Source organism: Culex quinquefasciatus, chromosome 2 (assembly GCF_015732765.1).
Source record: "Culex quinquefasciatus strain JHB chromosome 2, VPISU_Cqui_1.0_pri_paternal, whole genome shotgun sequence".
NCBI lineage: Eukaryota > Metazoa > Arthropoda > Insecta > Diptera > Culicidae > Culex > Culex quinquefasciatus.
Window position 1 is genome coordinate 216,639,165 of NC_051862.1, and position 22,942 is coordinate 216,662,106.

Genomic DNA, 22,942 nt, shown 5'->3' on the forward strand with positions numbered 1-22,942 from the left:
TATTAGAAACAAACCAAGCTTTTCTTATTACTCATCATTCACAACTCCCGTCAGGATTTTCGTCACCGCCGTCCGTCCAGCATCTCGCCATTCAGGAAGGGTTTCCTTTAATCACCGCCGCGGTCGAGTTGAAACTGTCGTTGGGCTCCCTTCGACGTTTTCTTTCGTAATTCCGCTTCAAGCTGTCGGCCAAAAGCTCCGTTTTGTCGAGACTGCAAATGTAAAAAAAACACAATTAGAATCAATTTACACAGCCTGCATCCCACAACTTACGTCCACTTCTTCATCTTCAAATGTCCTGCTGCTTCAGGAATTTACGTTGCCACCAAGAAAGGAACCATGATGGCAAACTGGAATGTCCGCATTTCACGTCTACGAGCATCCGCGTTGGAAGTAGTAGACTCTGTAATCGAAAAAAAACAATACGTTAAAAATAGGTAACCTAAAAGAAAACACATCGGCCTGCCCAAGCAAGCCACGGAAAATGTCTACTGCTACAAATGAGAAAAGCTCGGAACTTAACCTCAAAGGTAAATTGTTGCACACCCTGGACTAACGAAGCAACCCATTCAAGCAATCGAAGCAACCATCAATCATTCAAGCATTCATTCACGATTCTACTTCTGACACTCGAACAAGATAGAATCAAATAAATTTAGCTCTCACGAAATACAACATAAATAAACCAAATGAACTTTTTGACAGGTGTCAGTGCCGGGACTCAAAATTTTGTTCCGGTTGTTCCGTTTCGCATGGACACAAACACGGTTAGGAGCACGACAAGGACAAGGCCACGGGAATGGCCAGGAACAGGCACCTACACGGCCAGGGACACGAAAACGGCCAGAAGCACAGACACGAACACGGTCAGGAGTTCGGACAAGGACACAGCCTAGAGCACGGCCACGGGAACGACAAGGAACAGGCAACTACGTGGTCAATTGCGCGTACACGAACACGGACAGATGCACACTTATCCGAAAAAACTCAGGTTTTGACGTTTCGCGCAATCGGAAGCAAATTCAAATTCAAAAAAGAAATGTTAAGTCGTGAAAACGACACCTATCAAACCACTGAGTTCTTTGAGCTCATTTGCTACGTCACAGTTTTCTTGCCTACTGCGGAGTGGGATTCCGCCCCGTGGCTCTATCCTTTTCCAATAGAATAAAATGTCAAATACTCACACGAAGATGTTCGAACTCCTCGTAGCTTTTCCAGATCGAGCACTTGGCATCTTGGAGGCCTCCATTCGGAATGGATTATTGACGGTGGCCGGAAATGTCCGCAGTATGCGCCGGGTCTGCGTTTCCACTGCGGGTTTTGTCCCGTAACCGAACAGCTCCACACGCCCACTGAAAAAGACACAAATAATACAAAAGAATAGCTTGACAATTTTTCGAAGCAGGCCATGGCAACAACCTGCTGTTGCTTCAGGGGGATTCCGCCTTCTCCAAAATTAATAAAACTCCAAAAACTTACCCAAATGTGAGAAAAATCCGCCATCCCGGAGATGTTCCGGTTCGTTCATCCGGCGGATTTGATGACGGAGGTTATTTTTCATAAGCACACGCGAGTAAAACTTGAATTCGATTCGAAACTGCAGCCAACACGGCCAACACGAAACATGAATGAACACGCGCGAGAGAAAAAGTTTGACAGCTCGCAGCTCGCTCAATCATGGTGCGTTCGATTCAAGAGCGTCGGCTGCACAGTTTCTGTATAATGGTGCGTTCGTTTTATGATTCTTATTTATTGCTTTTTTACGATTTTTTTTTATTTATTTCGCAATAATGTTGAAAAGTTTAAATGTTTAAACGTTTAAATGTTTAAATGTTTAAATGTTTAAACGTTTAAATGTTTAAATGTTTAAATGTTTAAATGTTTAAATGTTTAAATGTTTAAATGTTTAAATGTTTAAATGTTTAAATGTTTAAATGTTTAAATGTTTAAATGTTTAAATGTTTAAATGTTTAAATGTTTAAATGTTTAAATGTTTAAATGTTTAAATGTTTAAATGTTTAAATGTTTAAATGTTTAAATGTTTAAATGTTTAAATGTTTAAATGTTTAAATGTTTAAATGTTTAAATGTTTAAATGTTTAAATGTTTAAATGTTTAAATGTTTAAATGTTTAAATGTTTAAATGTTTAAATGTTTAAATGTTTAAATGTTTAAATGTTTAAATGTTTAAATGTTTAAATGTTTAAATGTTTAAATGTTTAAATGTTTAAATGTTTAAATGTTTAAATGTTTAAATGTTTAAATGTTTAAATGTTTAAATGTTTAAATGTTTAAATGTTTAAATGTTTAAATGTTTAAATGTTTAAATGTTTAAATGTTTAAATGTTTAAATGTTTAAATATTTAAATATTTAAATGTTTAAATGTTTAAATGTTTAAATATTTAAATATTTAAATGTTTGAATGTTTAAATGTTTAAATGTTTGAATGTTTAAATGTTTAAATTTTTAAATGTTTAAATGTTTAAATGTTTATATGTAATATTTTAATATTTTAATATTTTAAGATTTTAATAATTTAATATTTTAATATTTTAATATTTTAATATTTTAATATTTTAATATTTTAATTTTTTAATATTTTAATATTTTAATATTTTAATATTTTAATATTTTAATATTTTAATATTTTAATATTTTAATATTTTAATATTTTAATATTTTAATATTTTAATATTTTAATATTTTAATATTTTAATATTTTAATATTTTAATATTTTAATATTTTAATATTTTAATATTTTAATATTTTAATATTTTAATATTTTAATATTTTAATATTTTAATATTTTAATATTTTAATATTTTAATATTTTAATATTTTAATATTTTAATATTTTAATATTTTAATATTTTAATATTTTAATATTTTAATATTTTAATATTTTAATATTTTAATATTTTAATATTTTAATATTTTAATATTTTAATATTTTAATATTTTAATATTTTAAGTTTTTAATATTTCAATATTTTAAAATTTTAATATTTTAATATTTTAATATTTTAATATTTTAATATTTTAATATTTTAATATTTTAATATTTTAATATTTTAATATTTTAATATTTTAATATTTTAATATTTTAATATTTTAATATTTTAATATTTTAATATTTTAATATTTTAATATTTTAATATTTTAATATTTTAAGTTTTTAATATTTCTATATTTTAATATTTTAAAATTTTAATATTTTAATATTTTAATATTTTAATATTTTAATATTTTAATATTTTAATATTTTAATATTTTAATATTTTAATATTTTAATATTTTAATATTTTAATATTTTAATATTTTAATATTTTAATATTTTAATATTTTAATATTTTAATATTTTAATATTTTAATATTTTAAGTTTTTAATATTTCTATATTTTAATATTTTAAAATTTTAATATTTTAATATTTTAATATTTTAATATTTTAATATTTTAATATTTTAATATTTTAATATTTTAATATTTTAATATTTTAATATTTTAATATTTTAATATTTTAATATTTTAATATTTTAATATTTTAATATTTTAATATTTTAATATTTTAATATTTTAATATTTTAATATTTTAATATTTTAATATTTTAATATTTTAATATTTTAATATTTTAATATTTTAATATTTTAATATTTTAATATTTTAATATTTTAATATTTTAATATTTTAATATTTTAATATTTTAATATTTTAATATTTTAATATTTTAATATTTTAATATTTTAATATTTTAATATTGTAATATTTTAATATTTTAATATTTTAATATTTTAATATTTTAAGTTTTTAATATTTCAATATTTTAATATTTTAAAATTTTAATATTTTAATATTTTAATATTTTAATATTTTAATATTTTAATATTTTAATATTTTACTATTCTAATATTTTACTATTCTAATATTTTAATATTTTTATATTTTTATATTTTCAATACTTTTATTACATGATTCGCATTATTTGAAAAAAATCGTTCAAAAAAAGTTCACACTATGCAACTATAACATTACAATGAAACTTACTGTAACAAAAAATTGGAAAAAAATGCGTTATGAGATTTCCAATAACAAAACCATAATATTTGCTGTATTCATGAAATGTACAGTAGTTTTATTGTTTCAATTTATAACATTTCCAATAACAAAACCATGAAATTTGCTGTAACCATGAAATCTACGATAACTTTATCGTCATTCCAATGAAGTTAAAAAAAAATCAACCATAAACTTACCATAAATATTATAATATCTATTGTAACTTCATGGTTTTGACAATACAAATCATCATATAATTTTATTCGGGCCCTTGCCTTTTTTATCCCTGACAAAATAAATTAAAGATCGATTACAATACTTGCCACTTCTTGGCATCATTTTTCAGACATTAGATTGGTTCCGCTTTGACAGTTTCAAATTGAGGCCGCTGTGCGGACCACTATTCTGCACCCAGATATTACATCATAAAAGGGATAATATTACACCACACAATTTTAAACCTTCAAAATCAACACATGTTATTACTGTGTACGCTACTGGCATCAACATTATTATTATTATTATTTTTTTTATGAAATATTAATTTATAAAAAAAATCTTTAAACAAAGTTAAAAGGAATCATTGTGTTAATTACATCTGGAAAGGGGTACATAAAAAAGGGAAAATTCAACCATCCAAAATGAAACCTTTAAAATTAACATAATGTTGTATGATGTATTGTTAATTATTTTTTTAATTTACTTAAAAAAAAGTAAATTAAAAATCATACTGGTTTAAAAAAAATTTCTTCAAGCCAAGATCTGGCAACCAAGTCTCGAGTTATGATCACTTAAGATATATCTATGTGCTTTTTTCTGGATAAAAAAATAGCTGAAATTTGTGTCCAAACCACTCATATTGAAAAGTGAGGAAGGCATCAACCACATAGGTGAATTAAGATAGTTTTTTTTGCAACAGTTTTTTGAATTACCGAAATTTTCACAAATTACCCATATTACAGACTTAAAAAAATAAGTATTTTTGAAAAAAATACGGAATTTTAATGATTTTTTTTTTGTATTTAAAAAAAAACTTTTTTTTGTGAGAATGCAAATTAATTTTAGCTTCGTTTGCTACTCATATTGCATATTTCGAAAAATATGGTAATTCTAGTATTTTAAAAAAAACTCTAAAAAGTTGAAAAAAAAAATTAATTCGTTTGATATCCATATTGAATATTTTGAAAATTTGAGTATTTAAAAAAAAACGGTAATTTATTATTTTATTTATTTTCCAAAAAAATTACTATAATAAATCTAAAAAACATACAATCCATCTAACATTTCACTTCCATGATACCCAGATTGCAAATTATGAAAATTTTAGTATTTTCGAAAAATACGGTATTATATATATATATATATTTTTTCAAAATCTAGTAAATTTCCAAGTTAAAAACTTGGAAATTTACAAGATTTTGAAAAAATATATTCTTTGTAAAAGTATTGAAAATTTAATATGAAATGGTTGAATTATGCGATTTTAGAAAGTTTTCAAAAATGAGTTATCATCCATTATTGGCGATAAACACACTTATTTTTTTTACCGAGTTTTCAACTGCGGGACAGTTCGGTAAACTGAAAATTACCAAAATTCGGTAATAAAGTTCATTATTGTTCATCATAAAACCGATATTCGGTAATATTTAGTTCATTTTACAGATGATTTACCGATCTAAACTTTATCTACTACCGAATTCGGTAAAATAAATCTTTGTGTGTAATGTGCTAAAAACCTAAAATTGTAAAAACAGTGATCCTGATGAATATTCATCAGAAACTGATGAAAAATCACCAGATTCCAATGTAATACTACAGATTTTTTTGACACAAAATCGGTCACCATTCTGTTATGAATATTACCATTATTTTTGTTTTTCTGTGTGGCAAAATCACAGAGAACAAGCCAAATCACCAAACCTGTAAATTATTATATTATAAAAAATAAGTGATTTAGAGTTCCCGAGCAGTCGGAAATAACTTGGGAATAACATTTTTTGATATTTGAAAATACCATGCCAATAACATTTTATGTTATTTATAACAAGATAAGTTCTTCGTCGTTATGATTTTTTTTTGTTATTGGATGGTTTTTGTAATAATAACATTTTTAGTTATTCATCTAACAAATCTTTGTTATTATTTTTGGATATTTTAACAACTAATCCGATCATCCCAATAATAGTTGGAGGTATTCCTCCATAACAAAAAAAAATCCAAAGTTGTTTTGGCTTTCAACCAACTGTTATTAAACCCTCATGCAAAAATGGATTGTTGAAGAAGAATCTGTAAAACTTTCTGTTATTTTAACAGTATTTGTTATTTAAATGGTATGTATTTTGTTATTACCGTCTGCCCGGGTTTCTTTTTTGACACATTCAAAGTAAAAAAAAACATGATAGAAAACTTATATTTGAAGAATGTTCATATAGAGATGAAGTTTCGATCAAATTCCTGTCAGAACAATTAAAAAAATCATTTTCTTTAATTGTAATGTGTATCTAAAGTTGCTGAAATGTCAGCAATTGAAAGCTGAGTGCAATTTGAGTGATAACCAAATAAAAATTTGCCGGTTCATTTGTGGCTGTTTCTTTTCAACCAAAGGTCCAATCTTCAAAGTTTCCAGACAAATTTATGGGGTTTTTTCTGAACATAATTCTAGATTTTGTTATTGTTTTCCAAATCCACATTAACGTTTTAAAATAACCTTGATATTTCTCAAAAATCATGCTAAAAAGGGGTACAATATCTAATCAACGTTGGCAGTCGCTTAATGAAAGCTGAAAGATGGATTAACAATTTATTATTTTTGATATTTTCACACGAACCTCCACCATTTTCTCACACTGAAGCAGTTTGCTCGCGTACAGTTACGCTCAACCATTTCAACACATACGGTAATTAATTATGGCATTCGCAGCATCCGTTTCGACCGCCCGAGAAACGCCTCCTAAAAGCCAACAAACCATGGGAAATCCCCGGCCAGTTACGGAGTTCCGGAGGCGACATTTGCATAAGTACTCTTCGCTGTTCGGCTCCAGCAGCAGCACCATCATGTGTCGGGGTGACACGTCCAGCAAAACTAACACTCGACACCACTTTCTACCAGGGCAGGGATGACACTCAACACTACTGCTGCTGCTGCTGCTGCGTAACAGGCTAAATTGCGTATGCAACAAGCACATTCACACACACACACCACCTAATCCTGGGGCCCAACAAAACTTGACATTAAGCAAATTAGATCAAGTGCAACTCGATGTACAGTAGGGGCAGAGCAGGTTCCACACCAAGTTGTTGTTGGCTGTGAGAATAATGGATCGGGCGTTTGCTGGGTTAGGGTTTGGGGTTTGGGGAAAACCCGGAAAGAATGTGTTATGTCATGATTATTACATTACATATTAATTCAAATGCTAAAGGCTGGTTTGCAGCTGCTGCTGCCAGGATAAGTGTAGATCATTTGGCAGAGTGGGTTTTTGCTCGAGTGTTACGTGGTCAAAGTTGGGGTTCGGTAGCTTGGAAATGTAAATATAATTTATTTTCTCTATCGCAAACGTGCTCTGGTCAGTTCCTGGAGACCGAGATGACAAGAATAAATTAATTGCTCAGTTGACATCTCAGAAAAGATAATTGAATAAGAAATAAATTCAGTTCACTTGAAAAGCATAAATTTGTTGTGGCTTTGTTTGCCTCTCAGGAGATATCACCACAAGTACGTGTTTTTTGTTTTGTTTCCATTCGGGCAGTTTTTGCTTTTTTCTACAATGTATTCCTTATGAGAGATCTGTCATTTCTACCATTCGAATCCGGTACTCCATTGTACGGACATAAGACAGTTTATTTTTTTAAATAAGAATCCCGCATAAAATTATATGATGATTTGCACTGTTAAAACCATGCAATTACAATACATATTATGATATTTATGGTAAGTTTATTGTTGACGTTTTCGAACTTTATTGGAATGACGATGAAGCTACTATAATATTCATGGTTACAACTAATTGAAAGGTTTTGTTATTGGAAGTCTCATAAAATTATAACAAATAAGCTACCGTAAAGCGTATGGTTACAGAAAATTGCATGGTTTTTATATTGGTTTTCTCCTGATGTATTTTTTAAAAAAATTAGTAACAGTAAAAATTTACAATACTCAAACTTTTACAAACACAAAATAGGAAATTAGGATATGTTGATCAAGTGTTTTGTTTAATATTAAAATATTAAAATATTAAAATATAAAAAATATTAAAATATTAAAATATTAAAATATTCAAATATTCAAATATTCAAATATTAAAATATTAAAATATTAAAATATTAAAATATTAAAATATTAAAACATTTAAACATTAAAACATTAAAATATTAACATAATAAAAAATTAAAATATTAAAATATTTAAATATTAAATTATTAAAATATTAAAACATTAAAATATTAAAATATTAAAACATTTAAACATTAAAACATTAAAACATTAAAACATTAAAACATTAAAACATTAAAACATTAAAACATTAAAACATTAAAACATTAAAACATTAAAACATTTAAACATTTAAACATTTAAACATTAAAACATTTAAACATTTAAACATTTAAACATTTAAACATTTAAACATTTAAACATTTAAAAATTTAAACATTTAAACATTTAAACATTTAAACATTTAAACATTTAAACATTTAAACATTTAATCATTTAAACATTTAAACATTTAAACATTTAAACATTTAAACATTTAAACATTTAAACATTTAAACATTTAAACATTTAAACATTTAAACATTTAAACATTTAAACATTTAAACATTTAAACATTTAAACATTTAAACATTTAAACATTTAAACATTTAAACATTTAAACATTTAAACATTTAAACATTTAAACATTTAAACATTTAAACATTTAAACATTTAAACATTTAAACATTTAAACATTTAAACATTTAAACATTTAAACATTTAAACATTTAAACATTTAAACACTTAAACATTTAAACATGTAAACATTTAAACATTTAAACATTTAAACATTTAAACATTTAAACATTTAAACATTTAAACATTTAAACATTTAAACATTTAAACATTTAAACATTTAAACATTTAAACATTTAAACATTTAAACATTTAAACATTTAAACATTTAAACATTTAAACATTTAAACATTTTTGCTGACTAAAAAAGATATTAAATAAATCTCGCTCACTTTTGCAAAAGGTCCTATGTACATAAGAAACCCATGGCGCAATGTTAGTTTTGAAAAATTAATCTAGAAATCAGGATCATAAATAAAACGAACGAACCATGACATTAAAACTTTGCAGCCGACGCTCATGAAACGAACACACCATGATACCGAATCTGTGCAGCCGACGCTCATGAAACGAACGCACTATGATTGAGCGAGCTGTCAACTTTTTCAATCGCGCGCGTGTTCAATCCTGAATGTGTTGGCAGCAGTTTGCGTGCGCGTGTGCTTGTAAAAAACAACTTCCGGCGTCAAATCCGCCGGGGGACCGAACCAGAACAGCTCCAGGATGGCAGAATTTTAATATTTGGGTAAGTATTTTCTTATTCTTGAGATTTGGGAGGGGCGGAATTCCACCCGCAGCAGCAGCAGACATTTTTCATGGCCTGCTTGCCTAAGTTAACTGCTTGTGTTTTTTTCTCATTTTTACAGGGACTTCTTCCAATTTACGGGATTCAACGCTACGGACGGAGGCGCTCGATTGGGAAAAGGAGGCCCAGCGCCAGCTGCGGACTTTCCCGGCCGCCGTCAAGGTGTAGCCTTCTAGACGGAGCACAACACGCAAGGTGCTGAACGCGTTCCCGCGGTGTTGGTTGGATAGTTCTGACGAGTGATGAACTCAGGTGAGTAGTTGCTCTGTGGTTGTTTCTTGGAAAATTTTCTTTCGTCCAATGCATCAAGTGATTTGTTTGAAATTTCTCGGCATCCATCGCAAACGTCAAACAATACACATTTATTGCCGGATTTTTTCCGGAAGAGATCCGGAAAAAAGAATTCGGCAACAACTTTGTACTGTTTTGACGTTTAAGGAAATTGCTGAAAAGTTTGGTTATGTCAATGCTTCCAAAAACAGTTGGAGGAGGGCAGAGCTACGGCCCAGTTCAGATGGAACAGAATTCGTAACGAAAAATTAAAAGTGAGAATGTGCGCGATACGATTCGAATCGAAACTGATTGTGGGGGTGGCAATTAGCTTCGCAGCACCATCAAACTCTAGAAATATTTTCCGTGACCTGCTTGAAAATAAACCATTTTTTGTTGTTTCGGCTAACTATTTTTTTTTCTTTTTCTCTTTTGCAGGGACTTTCTCGATCCTGTATTAGGTGTGAGCCAAGTAATGCTGCAGGGGAGTTTCAGTTCGGCCGCAATCATCCGAAGACAGAGGAACACCATCGCCCATGGGTCACTTGATCACCAATAGAACACTCCCAGCACAAACAGGTAAGCAGGAACAGGGGAAAACAAAACTCGAAGTATTTACAGTAACTGTTCAATTCCGCAGGCTGCTTGTTTGAATCACCGAATCGATCTGGCGTTTGCTGGCTGTGCGCTACTACAGATGCAGAAGGAGTGCGAAAAGGGTAGAAGGAGTTCGTGTGAAGATTCAGCATGCAAAAGGTCAAAATCAACCGTGAGCGAACGTGGCATCTTCAGCGACGGGGGAAGGATTGCCGTGGCGGAGGAAAATTTAAGAAACCATGATTTGTCACACACACACACACACACACAAACGTACACAGCTTTCTGGGCCAGCAAAAAAAGTACAGTATAATTTAGTGAAGAGAAAAAAATAAATAAAATGAAAATACAATGGAACATACTGTAGTTATTATTTATTTCACTGTCCGAATATAGTTTTTACAGTACCATTTAGTAGGGAAAAAACCATGAAGAACTGAAGATTGACCGTGCAATCCATTGTAATGCTTGCTGTTTTTATTATTAATGTATGATGTTTTCTATAGTCAGGACGAGTTTTTGGATGAAAAATGCAACATTAGATTAACAGTAAAATGCGTCGTATTTGGAAAAAAAATGTATGGAAAAATTTCGAAATTTTTATGGTACCGGTGCATAACAACCCCCCTTTTTATGGTAAAATCCCAAAATACGACGCAAATTATCTTAAAAAACGATGCTGTCTACTGTTAAAACACTGCCAAAATGACAATATATTTTATTGTTTTGTAACGTTAAAATTTACTGTAAGTTCATCAGAAATCTTTATGCGGGATGATATTTATTCTCGATATTTGTATCATATTATGCTACTATCGGTCAGTATTTGAGTTTTTGCTTTCTAAAAATAAAAATGAAAATTCAATTTTAGCGAATTCAAAAACATTGCATTTTTTTTAGAAACCTACAAAGTGACAATCTTGTAAACTAGCAGAAGAGGGAGGGTTTTTCACTAGTTCACTTATTATATTAAACTTTTATGTACGCTTGATTCAAGAATAAATCAATAAATCACCGTTAAACTTCATTCCTCAAATTCAAAAGCATTTTTTTCACAATTCATTAAATTTTCTCTACGAAGAAATAAATCTTCGTAAATTCTGACCCGAAACATTTTGGTTAATTTTATTATTTTTTTCCAATTTTATCAGGATTTTCGACTCTGCATCCGAAACTGGTATAAATGGTCAAAGGGGCATAATATTGAATGCTTTGGCCCTTTTGAATGTTCGTCTTGATACCAAAATTTAAAAAAAAAAAATCCAAAGGAACATCAAATTTCACAAATGTTTCATATTTCAACATTGAAAGTTGGACCATTAGTAGCTGAGATATTGGCATTAGAAAATGTGGAAATGTTGGAATGAGACTTTAACAACTTCAATTTTCTTGTTTCTTTTTCCAGTGAACAATCACTGTTTATCAGCAACCAGAGGTCAAATCTTCAATGTCTCTTTAGCAATTTCATTGGAAATTCCCTTAAATTTTCGAAAAAAATCAGGAATGGACAAATATGGACACTTTTTAAAAAAATAAACAGGGATTTTTTAGTTAAAATTGAACTTTAAGCGGCTATATCTTGAAAACGATGAAACTTATCAAAAACAAAATTAAAGTACTTTCAGATTGCAATTCGATTTTCATTCAAATCTGGAAAAAAAAATAAAATTAATGTTTTCTCCAAAAACATCAAAAACCAAAAACTTACAATATCTCGGCGACCAAATTTTTGTCCATTCTTTACTTTGGCTCAAAAGTTGCCAAATGGGAAATTGATATTTTTGTGGAAAAAAGTTGAAGTTTGGCAAAAAAATCCTTGTTCCTATTTTTTCCCTATGGTTCTTATTCATCCATGGTGCAAAATGGCTTCTTTTTTCATAGAAAAGACCGCCACAAAATATGAGCCGATTAAAAAAATACAAAAAATTACCCTTACCAACAATGGGTCGGATGGTGGATCCGGACATAGTTTACATACATTTAAGTGAGATCCGGCTTCAAAAAAGTACATCAATATCACTTAAGTGGCCATATCTCGAGACAGGGTTGCCAGATCTTCAATGTTTTCGACTCATTGGAAAGTTCTTTTGATAAGTTAACCAACAATAGGTCGGATGGTGGATCCGGACATAGTTTACATACATTTAAGTGAGATCCGGCTTCAAAAAAGTACATCAATATCACTTAAGTGGCCATATCTCGAGACAGGGCTGCCAGATCTTCAATGTTTTAGACTCGATGGAAAGGTCTTTTGATAACCTTACCAACAATGGGTCGGAAGGTGGATCCGGACATAGTTTACATACATTTAAGTGAGATCCGGCTTCAAAAAAGTACATCAATATCACTTAAGTGGCCATATCTCGAGACAGGGTTGCCAGATCTTCAATGTTTTCGACTCATTGGAAAGTTATTTTGATAAGTTAACCAACAATAGGTCGGATGGTGGATCCGGACATAGTATACATACATTTAAGTGAGATCCGGCTTCAAAAAAGTACATCAATATCACTTAAGTGGCCATATCTCGAGACAGGGCTGCCAGATCTTCAATGTTTTAGACTCGTTGGAAAGGTCTTTTGATAATCTAACCAACGATGGGTCGGATGATGGACCCGGACGTAGTTTACATACATTTAAATGAGATCCGGCTTCAAAAAAGTACATCGATATCACTTAAGTGGCCATATCTCGAGACAGGGTTGCCAGATCTTCAATGTTTTGGATTTGTTGGAAAGGCCTTTTGATAACCTAACCAACGATGGGTTGGATGATGGACCCGGACATAGTTTACATACAGTTAAGTGAGATCCAAATATATGTGAAAACACATTTTTATACATAACTTTTGAACTACTTATCGAAACTTCAATCTGTATAAAACTCGATCTATGGGACCCTAAACCAAGTCGAATGCAACAAGTTCGGCTCAAATCGGTTCAGCCAGTGCCGAGAAACATGAGCTAGTTTGTTGGTCACATACATACATACACACACATACACACACACATACACACACACATACACACAGACATTTGTTCAGTTTTCGATTCTGAGTCGATATGTATACATGAAGGTGGGTCTACGACGTTTTTATACGAAGTCCATTTTTAGAGCAGGATTATAGCCTTACCTCAGTGAGGAAGGCAAAATAAATAAATAAGCATTTCCAAAAAAAGAAAATAAAATGCGCATTATTCCGTCAGGGAGAATGTAAAAACTCGAAATTTGGTCAAATCATATTGACAGACATTTTAATCCTTGGAAATAAATGTAGCATTCAATGATACATATACTTTTGTTAAAAAGTGACTTTTTTATAAATCGAAAACATTGTTTCTGACATCATAATCAACCACTTAAAATAAGAACACCTCATGACATCAAAATGGGACAGGAAATTTCTGTCCGCATGGTTAACTTTTTTATTTAAAATTGACATTTTTCGTCAAGAAATCAAACACTATTTTACGTTTTTCCTATTATTTTGGCTCATGGTTTATGGACGGCCCCTTTTCAAAATTTTGATTGAAGTACAATTTTTAGAGGACTCATAATTTCATACAAAAATAGACTGTTTTAATAAAAATTAAAAAAGAGTTAGAAGAAATTTCCCACTGTCCAAACTTCAAACCTGCACACCGGGAAAACTGCACTTTGTCACTTGACATTCAAATGCAACACCAGCCGAAGCAGCACCAGCGTGTGACATTTCCATTCATAGCATCCAACGGAGAGAAGGTTGAACACGGTCGTCCTCCCCCGCCAGTGTCCTGTGTGACAATTGATACCGGAGCGGAATTGGAACTGGCTTATGCCCGGAATTAGTCGGGATATATGCGTTTGAGGTGCGTCCACTTGACCCCCTTCGCCCCCAACCTTCTGTGTGTGAAATTCCCCTCCTTTCAGAAGTGGTCCCGATTCACTAACAGTAGGCCATGTCCGGCACTCACACAATTCTGTGCACCGGCACTCACTTGAGACCACTTGTGAATGTTGTTCCCGGGGATTCCCCGGAGGGGTCACCCTGCGTGCGTGGCCAGGCCAGGATTAGTGCAATTTCGCACACGCAAATTTGTCAAGTGCTGATCGGATTCCAGTGGCGTCCTCCTGGGACCTGATCTGCGCCCAAGTGGTGCTGTTCTGCAACGTTTGCAGCGAGGACTCCGTAGTAGTTGGCCATGACCGAGTTGAGCACCCTCTCGTGTGGTGGGTGTGTGTGTGTGATTTGAAGTATGCCTCGTGGACGACTAGATGAAAGCTCAGGGTGGGCCAAATTAGATGGAATTAATTAGGCTTGAAACGTAAGTGGGACGTCTCGTTGTGTGGGACCAACTGAACAGGCTCGGGAATTCAAAGCAGAAGTCAGATGTTTTGATAGACATTTTTTTAAATATCTGCAGAATATTGGACACAAGGACACGCCAACTTGGATAGTAGTTTGGAGCTAATTTAACTCCAACTCTTCACAGATAATCAGATCCTTCCAACAAAAATCCTCTCCACTCAACATCCCCAATCCCGAATCCTTCCCGCAACCCCTGTACAAATTATAATTTCGAGATGAATTCTTAATCAACAAAGTGCCAGAAAAACTGCCTCCTTTCCGACTCTGTTTGCACGCCAAAAATCGAGCCCCACCAAATCTGGCCCAAATTGGCCCGGAGAAGGAGGCTCGTCTGCTTTTCATTAATCCGACGAAGACGTCTGGTGGAAATCCGCCGAGCAATCGCCAGACGCAGAGACGGAGCAATGTTTATAAATTCTTAATTTTGATTTAACACTTTTTTGCCCCTTTTACGCTGCAGCATTTTTCCTTCATTTCCGCGCAGCGGAAAGTGAATGGTTTGGAAGAGTTTCTTAAATTTTTAAATTAAATTTTACTTTTCTTTTTCCTCAGTACCAGGAAAAGTTGCCACCATCTTTAAGCCAAACGAACTCTACGTACCACCTGTGACGGTAAATCGAATTTTGTGTTCGCAAACAAATCATAACTTTTCAAATTAGAAACCTTTCATTTTGAAAAACAAATTTTCCCTGGCGTTCTTCTCGTGCAGCTTGAAGGAAGGAAAGCAATATTCTTCGTTCACTGTATCGAGAAGAACGCTGGGAAGATTTTCCGAGAGCTTTTCCACCGAACTCGCCACGAAACACTTTTCTTTTTTTCAGTCTTGTTTCTTTTCGTTTTTTTAAGTGAGGGACGGAGGTTGCTCCAAGAAAAATATTGACAGCCATTTCGCCGGCTGCAAACATTAATCTTCCCACATGCACACACATACACACACTTGAGCGTGAAGCACATTCCAATTTAGAATCGCAACACGCCAACCCTCAACTTGGAGAGGAAAACTCACCCTCTGCTGCTGCTGCTTGGTGGAGTTGTACAGTCACTTTTTAAGTGAAAGCATTTTTTTTTTAATTTAAATAAACCTTTTCTCAATTTAAACAAATTTAGAAAAAAAAAATCTCTTAAAATTGACCCTTTTCAAATATTACTCCCAGCATCCCAAAAACCACCCGCGCTGGACCGTTTGATTGAGACCGCGATTAAAGTTTATAACCCATCAACTCGTTATTTCTGGTCCTAAATCAAAAGCATAAGCGAGTTTTTCCTCGGAGGGTCAGCGGCCCCCAATCAGAACCACGGCGGCGGGTGAAAATTCGACCCATAAATCTCATCGACACGGGTTTGCACTCTTTGAGGGGGGTGAGGGGAGTTTTTTATCGATTTGAATTTTTATGGTAATTTCTTAAAGATTCAATTTGGGAGTGTTTATGAGCGTAATGGGCGTGCTGTGGGCAATTTGAGGTGAAATATTTGCAACATTGGTGGGTACACGTTGTTTAGGTTTGCAATGAATTCATGTTTTAAATAATTGGTTGCTCTTAGTTACTAAGTTTCTCATTTCAAGTATAATTTTCGATACTTTGAAACAAAAGAAAAAAATATAAAATGCTTTTTAAATATCAATTAATATATGAATATTTTATTTCTTAACTTTAATGTTTTGTGCCGATCAGTGGCCAAAATGTTACATTTGTTCAAAAAATAAAATGATATTAATTGATTTCAAATGCATAATAAGGATTATACAATGTACTCCGAACAGTATACAAACGTATTTACAAGTTATTTCGGTGTTTTTTTTAAGTTTTATTCATTATTGTTTTTCCTTGATTTTGTTAGCAAATTTTGAAAAAAAAATGACATTAGCAACGACCTGAATTCAACAAATCAATAAATTAACAAATTAAAAAAATTACAAATTAACAATTTAACAAATTAACAAATTAAGAAATTAACAAATTAACAAATTAACAAATTAACAAATGAACAAATTAACAAATTAACAAATTAACAAATTAACAAATTAACAAATTAACAAATTAACAAATTAACAAATTAACAAATTAACAAATTAACAAATTAACAAATTAACAAATTAACAAATTAACAAATTAACAAATTAACAAATTAACAAATTAACAAATTAACAAATTAACAAATTAACAAATTAACAAATTAACAAATTAACAAATTAACAAATTAACAAATTAACAAATTAACAAATCAACAAATTAACAAATTAACAAATTAACAAATTAACAAATTAACAAATTAACAAATTAACAAATTAACAAATTAACAAATTAACAAATTAACAAATTAACAAATTAACAAATTAACAAATTAACAAATTAACAAATTAACAAATTAACAAATTAACAAATTAACAAATTAACAAATTAACAAATTAACAAATTAACAAATTGACAAAATTGACAAAATTGACAAAATTGACAAAATTGACAAAATTGACAAAATTGACAAAATTGACAAAATTGACAAAATTGACAAAATTGACAAAATTGACAAAATTGACAAAATTGACAAAATTGACAAAATTGACAAAATTGACAAAATTGACAAAATTGACAAAATTGACAAAATTGACAAAATTGACAAAATTGACAAAATTGACAAAATTGACAAAATTGACAAAATTGACAAAATTGACAAAATTGACAAAATTGACAAAATTGACAAAATTGACAAAATTGACAAAATTGACAAAATTGACAAAATTGACAAAATTGACAAAATTGACAAAATTGACAAAATTGACAAAATTGACAAAATTGACAAAATTGACAAAATTGACAAAATTGCCAAAATTGACAATATTAACAAAATTGACAAAATTGACAAAATTGACAAAATTGACAAAATTGACAAAATTGACAAAATTGACAAAATTGACAAAATTGACAAAATTGACAAAATTGACAAAATTGACAAAATTGACAAAATTGACAAAATTGACAAAATTGACAAAATTGACAAAATTGACAAAATTGACAAAATTGACAAAATTGACAAAATTGACAAAATTGACAAAATTGACAAAATTGACAAAATTGACAAAATTGACAAAATTGACAAAATTGACAAAATTGACAAAATTGACAAAATTGACAAAATTGACAAAATTGACAAAATTGACAAAATTGACAAAATTGACAAAATTGACAAAATTGACAAAATTGACAAAATTGACAAAATTGACAAAATTGACAAAATTGACAAAATTGACAAAATTGACAAAATTGACAAAATTGACAAAATTGACAAAATTGACAAAATTGACAAAATTGACAAAATTGACAAAATTGACAAAATTGACAAAATTGACAAAATTGACAAAATTGACAAAATTGACAAAATTGACAAAATTGACAAAATTGACAATATTGACAATATTGACAATATTGACAAAATTGACAATATTGACAATATTGACAATATTGACAAAATTGACAAAATTGACAAAATTGACAAAATTGACAAAATTGACAAAATTGACAAAATTGACAAAATTGACAAAATTGACAAAATTGACAAAATTGACAAAATTGACAAAATTGACAAAATTGACAAAATTGACAAAATTGACAAAATTGACAAAATTGACAAAATTGACAAAATTGACAAAATTGACAAAATTGACAAAATTGACAAAATTGACAAAATTGACAAAATTGACAAAATTGACAAAATTGACAAAATTGACAAAATTGACAAAATTGACAAAATTGACAAAATTGACAAAATTGACAAAATTGACAAAATTGACAAAATTGACAAAATTGACAAAATTGACAAAATTGACAAAATTGACAAAATTGACAAAATTGACAAAATTGACAAAATTGACAAAATTGACAAAATTGACAAAATTGACAAAATTGACAAAATTGACAAAATTGACAAAATTGACAAAATTGACAAAATTGACAAAATTGACAAAATTGACAAAATTGACAAAATTGACAAAATTGACAAAATTGACAAAATTGACAAAATTGACAAAATTGACAAAATTGACAAAATTGACAAAATTGACAAAATTGACAAAATTGACAAAATTGACAAAATTGACAAAATTGACAAAATTGACAAAATTGACAAAATTGACAAAATTGACAAAATTGACAAAATTGACAAAATTGACAAAATTGACAAAATTGACAAAATTGACAAAATTGACAAAATTGACAAAATTGACAAAATTGACAAAATTGACAAAATTGACAAAATTGACAAAATTGACAAAATTGACAAAATTGACAAAATTGACAAAATTGGCAAAATTGACAAAATTGACAAAATTGACAAATTAACAAATTAACAAAATTGACAAAATTGACAAAATTGACAAAATTGACAAAATTGACAAAATTGACAAAATTGACAAAATTGACAAAATTGACAAAATTGACAAAATTGACAAAATTGACAAAATTGACAAAATTGACAAAATTGACAAAATTGACAAAATTGACAAAATTGACAAAATTGACAAAATTGACAAAATTGACAAAATTGACAAAATTGACAAAATTGACAAAATTGACAAAATTGACAAAATTGACAAAATTGACAAAATTGACAAAATTGACAAAATTGACAAAATTGACAAAATTGACAAAATTGACAAAATTGACAAAATTGACAAAATTGACAAAATTGACAAAATTGACAAAATTGACAAAATTGACAAAATTGACAAAATTGACAAAATTGACAAAATTGACAAAATTGACAAAATTGACAAAATTGACAAAATTGACAAAATTGACAAAATTGACAAAATTGACAAAATTGACAAAATTGACAAAATTGACAAAATTGACAAAATTGACAAAATTGACAAAATTGACAAAATTGACAAAATTGACAAAATTGACAAAATTGACAAAATTGACAAAATTGACAAAATTGACAAAATTGACAAAATTGACAAAATTGACAAAATTGACAAAATTGACAAAATTGACAAAATTGACAAAATTGACAAAATTGACAAAATTGACAAAATTGACAAAATTGACAAAATTGACAAAATTGACAAAATTGACAAAATTGACAAAATTGACAAAATTGACAAAATTGACAAAATTGACAAAATTGACAAAATTGACAAAATTGACAAAATTGACAAAATTGACAAAATTGACAAAATTGACAAAATTGACAAAATTGACAAAATTGACAAAATTGACAAAATTGACAAAATTGACAAAATTGACAAAATTGACAAAATTGACAAAATTGACAAAATTGACAAAATTGACAAAATTGACAAAATTGACAAAATTGACAAAATTGACAAAATTGACAAAATTGACAAAATTGACAAAATTGACAAAATTGACAAAATTGACAAAATTGACAAAATTGACAAAATTGACAAAATTGACAAAATTGACAAAATTGACAAAATTGACAAAATTGACAAAATTGACAAAATTGACAAAATTGACAAAATTGACAAAATTGACAAAATTGACAAAATTGACAAAATTGACAAAATTGACAAAATTGACAAAATTGACAAAATTGACAAAATTGACAAAATTGACAAAATTGACAAAATTGACAAAATTGACAAAATTGACAAAATTGACAAAATTGACAAAATTGACAAAATTGACAAAATTTACAAAATTGACAAAATTGACAAAATTGACAAAATTGACAAAATTGACAAAATTGACAAAATTGACAAAATTGACAAAATTCACAAATTAACAAATATGTCATTTGTGGGTCTCGTGGCGCAGGGGTAGCGGCTTCGGCTGCCGATCCCGATGATGCTATGAGACGCGGGTTCGATTCCCGCCTTATCCACTGAGCTTCTATCGGATGGTGAAGTAAAACGTCGGTCCCGGTTTCTCCTGTCTCGTCAGAGGCGCGGGAGCAGAAATCCCACGTTAGAGGAAGGCCATGCCCCGGGGGGCGTAGTGCCAATAGTTTCGTTTCGTCATCGAATACACTAATGATGGGGATAGATTCAACAGACAAAATAACATTTAAATCAATCAATTAGACTTACGAGTCATCGTCATGTAACCATCTCTTTAACATAAAAAAGATTTTATTTTGTAAAATCACCAAAAATTCAATTATTACTCAAAAACTAGACCTTTTCGAAAAAAATCAATGATGGTAATGGATTTTACAGACAAAATTACATTAAAAATGATCCATATGATTGCCGAGACAGACATATTTAACGTTCTGCAAAGCATTTTTGTTTTTTACTATTGATATCCCAGCAGAGTTCGACTTGCATGCAAGTTTGAAAAACTTGAATGAGAACTGAACATATAAACCAACTTAAAATATAATTTTAAAATGGCTATAAATATGCGTAAAAACAATGAAATTTTTATTAGGGACAAAATCTTGTTGTACTTTGTTATCTCAGTATATCGAGCAACTTTTCCTAAAAAAAACTCCTGCTCCCTCTCCTCTCTGTGGTCAACCATTTTCTCAAGCTTTCCCACGCTGATTAAATCCAATCACTAATTCAATCGCTTTGTTTTCGGTGCGAGACCAACCGTCTAGCAGCAATGTGTTCGTTTTGCTTAGATAAAATCACAAAAGGAAAACTTAGCCGTCGTCGTCGTCGTCTTCGATTTTCCACCATTTCATTCATGCATTCATTCATCCATGGTGGTCGTCCTCCACGTGATGCTGATGATGATCACTGGCAATCCGCCCGGAATCTGCGGTTTCGCGCTCCCTTGCCGAGACAAGGACCCAAATCGAATTAAAACTAGGTGCAAACTCAATAGAGTGGTGAGTGAGTGAGACGAACTGAGCGAGCGGGTTTTGGCCACAAGTAATTTCAACTTTGACTTGTCCTCAGGATTTCTGGATTTGTCGATAAGATGGATTTCTGAGTTAACCTTTGAAACTTTATTGATTTTAATGATTTTTTGATGTTACAGTTCAATTTTGTTGTTGTGCTTTCGCTTTTTTTTACTAAAAGTTTAAAATGTTCTCAATTTTCTATTTTTTAAATTTGCTCCAAACTCAAAGAGGTTCTGAACTACTCTGCTGAATCAGGTGTGTCAAATCTTGTTGGTTGCGGAATCGAAACGAAAATCGGGACCCCGTGAAAAGCCGAATTTGTCGGCAAAAGTTGTGTCTGAGGTGGCAGCACAGCAAAATCACACCCCGGAAAAGTCGTAATCTAATTCGTGCGACATGTTTCATCGACTTTCGGGGGTCGGGTGTTAAATCAGCGTGTGAAATTGGAGAGGGCGTGTGACAACAGCAGGCCATGGCGATGCTGCTGCAAAACGGGCAGTCCATTTGTTGTGTTTAGTACTCGATGTTGGGGATCCTCCTTTCGGCAGTTGGGGAACCAGATTTACCACAGCTTCAGGAAACAATCGAAGGCTAGGGTAGAAGGGTTGACTGTTGACACCGGTAAAAATTCACTTGTCTTGTTAGAACTAAACAATATGAAAAAATATTCAAAAAATAAAAAAGAGACAAGAATAGGTACACTTACTCTAATTGGTGGATTCAACGAAACTTGTTCCAAATTTCTCTCCTAGAAAAGGTGTTTTGCTTCTGTTTACGGGGGGAGGGAGGATGGTTACGTAGGCAATCACTGGAGTAATCCCGTGAAAAAATAAGATTGACTCGCTCTCTCCTCGCAAAAGTGATGAAACAGTGATTTTGGGGGCGGTTGTGCCCGAAAAACAATCCAGTCTGGTCGGGGGGCGGAGGTTTTGTTTAGGATGCTAAATTGAATGAGAGGGGTTTCGGTTTTGTTTGTTACCGTACCACGACGGAAATCCAATCAAACCAACACCCCTCCCCGATGCTGAGAGTTTGATGGGGGAGGTTGGAAAAGAGAGCAGCGGGATATTGGTTTGATTCGGGGAAAAAGGGTTAGCTTAGTATTGATGCGAAAGGACAATGCTTTTTGTGGGATTTTTGGGGACAGAAATTAGTCACGTCTGTGTCGTTTCGTTTTAGTTTTATTTTGCCAGAAATGTTTTTGATTCGATTTGTTTTTGCTGTTCA

At 30.5% G+C, this 22,942-nt stretch overlaps 2 long non-coding RNA genes across 2 annotated transcripts; one reads left to right on the forward strand and one right to left on the reverse strand.

Moving 5' to 3' along the window:
• Positions 1–306: 306 nt before the first annotated feature.
• On the reverse strand, positions 307–1,702 carry LOC119765900. The gene is made up of 3 exons (XR_005276919.1): positions 1,480–1,702; positions 1,185–1,352; positions 307–403 (listed from the first exon to the last, which is right to left on the reverse strand). It is a non-coding gene; the product is annotated as an uncharacterized LOC119765900 (long non-coding RNA).
• Positions 1,703–9,343: 7,641 nt separating this feature from the next.
• LOC119767181 lies at positions 9,344–10,911 on the forward strand. Its single transcript, XR_005277374.1, has 4 exons — positions 9,344–9,627; positions 9,749–9,939; positions 10,396–10,536; positions 10,598–10,911. It is a non-coding gene; the product is annotated as an uncharacterized LOC119767181 (long non-coding RNA).
• The last annotated feature ends 12,031 nt before the right edge of the window (positions 10,912–22,942 follow it).